At 45.4% G+C, this 2,500-nt stretch overlaps 1 protein-coding gene across 1 annotated transcript in view; it reads left to right on the top strand.

Moving 5' to 3' along the window:
• Positions 1 to 2,500, top strand: part of LOC310874796 (KH domain-containing RNA-binding protein qki.L-like) — a gene marked incomplete at its 5' end in the record, with an annotated part of 39,735 nt that overhangs the window by 5,665 nt on the left and 31,570 nt on the right. The window lies entirely within an intron of this gene.

Raw genomic sequence — 2,500 nt, 5'->3', positions numbered from 1 at the left:
AGTTATCAGATACTACAGAGCGTCGCAGTCCCGCCCCCTTTCATGACGACGTGAGTCCCAGAAATTCCCAGTTCATTTTCTCCATTTAGACTTTTCAACAAGTATTTATTTAAAGACGGTTATACGCCTGTCGCGGTTCAAGTCAGGAGAGTTTGTAGGACCCAAATGCAGGAGGAGGCAGAGGAGGTCATTTCAAAATGTTTAATAACTCAAAAGTAACTATAGAATACAAACAAAAACACTGGAAGCACAAAAGACAAGACAAGACACACGCAACATACCACAATGAACTAGCAAAGCGACACCTGTCACGACATACCACAATGAACTAGCAAACCAACACCTGTCACGACATACCACAATGAACTAGCAAAGCAACACCTGTCACGACATACCACAATGAACTAGCAAAGCAACACCTGTCACGACATACCACAATGAACTAGCAAACCAACACCTGTCACGACATACCACAATGAACTAGCAAAGCAACACCTGTCACGACATACCACAATGAACTAGCAAAGCAACACCTGTCACGACATACCACAATGAACTAGCAAACCAACACCTGTCACGACATACCACAATGAACTAGCAAAGCAACACCTGTCACGACATACCACAATGAACTAGCAAAGCGACACCTGTCACGACATACCACAATGAACTAGCAAACCAACACCTGTCACGACATACCACAATGAACTAGCAAAGCAACACCTGTCACGACATACCACAATGAACTAGCAAACCAACACCTGTCACGACATACCACAATGAACTAGCAAACCAACACCTGTCATGACATACCACAATGAACTAGCAAAGCAACACCTGTCACGACATACCACAATGAACTAGCAAACCGACACCTGTCACGACATACCACAATGAACTAGCAAACCGACACCTGTCACGACATACCACAATGAACTAGCAAACCGACACCTGTCACGACATACCACAATGAACTAGCAAACCGACACCTGTCACGGATCGTGACAACGCCACGGAAACACATGACAACAAACACAACCTCTAAATGTATTAAATAACTCACTATGCCGATTTGTACTGAGATGCCCATACCGAACACACCACTGCTCCTTATTCAGTTCACTCGACTGGCTGCAGCCTAAAGGCAAGAAGACAACTTCGCTGGTACCAATTCATATTTAAATGTGTGCACCTCAGCTGCCCTCCATACCTGAAACTATTTCCCCCCCCCCCCATCGCCCCCTTTTCCCCTCACTGTATATGTATCTTTTCCCTTTTTACCTCCTTTATGATGAATTCCTGTTCTGTTCTTTAACTATATAGAAGTGTCTATTTGTATATCTCTAAATGTTTTGATGAATTGAACAATGTGGACCCTGTTGTAAACAAGTGTAATGCTTAATTGGGTCGTCCACTCACATTTAACAGTCTCTGTCTTGAGTTTGTGCTTGAAATGTATACTGTAATTCTACAAACTGTTAATAAATATTTCAATCAATCAATCAATATCCCCATATACCCACTTAGAAATACTCAACATCCCTACTTTGCTATTCCCAGAGGAATATTCTCTGAATCCGGACGCAGGTCATTCCACTACAAAGCCCCATTTGACTGGAACAACCTCCCCCTTTCTCTCAGATCTGTGACCTCTCCTGGCGCGCTTCAGGCCTGCCCTGTATTCACACCCCAAAACAACCTGTTCAACCTGTTCATGTTACTAACACTGTATTCACACCCCAAAACAACCTGTTCATGCTACGAACACTGCCCGTACTGCTGTTTACTAAGTTCTGACCCCTGTTTCAAGTCACTGCACTGTACTAGTCTCAATATGCTTGTCCAGAAAGAGGTGGGGGTGGGGGGGGGGGGGGGGAGTGGGGTGGGAGAGGATGAGCACGCTAACTGTATCTGTACATGTCTGTATTGTCTATCTGTGTAACTGCACTGTACTGTATGTAAATGTTTTTCCCTGTACACGGGACCCCCTCTAAAAGGAGATGCTGCATCTCAAGGGGCTATTAAAAGTCTGACCAAATTCTGTTTCAGGAGGAGCTTAACAGAGGTAAACCCAACTGGGAGCATCTCAGTGAGGACCTCCATGTCCTCACTAGTATAGTAACCCTAACCCCTCTGTGTCTTTAGGAGGAGCTGAACAGAGGGAAACCTAACTGGGAGCACCTCAGTGAGGACCTCCATGTCCTCACTAGTATAGTAACCCTAACCCCTCTGTGTCTTCAGGAGGAGCTGAACAGAGGGAAACCTAACTGGGAGCATCTCAGTGAGGACCTCCATGTCCTCACTAGTATAGTAACCCTAACCCCTGTGTGTCTTTAGGAGGAGCTGAACAGAGGGAAACCTAACTGGGAGCACCTCAGTGAGGACCTCCATGTCCTCACTAGTATAGTAACCCTAACCCCTCTGTGTCTTCAGGAGGAGCTGAACAGAGGGAAACCTAACTGGGAGCATCTCAGTGAAGACCTCCATGTCCTCACTAGTA

This window comes from Protomyctophum parallelum (assembly GCF_964188405.1).
Source record: "Protomyctophum parallelum genome assembly, chromosome: 17".
NCBI lineage: Eukaryota > Metazoa > Chordata > Actinopteri > Myctophiformes > Myctophidae > Protomyctophum > Protomyctophum parallelum.
Note: the sequence above shows the minus strand (reverse complement) of the source record. Positions and strands in the feature narration are given on the sequence as shown.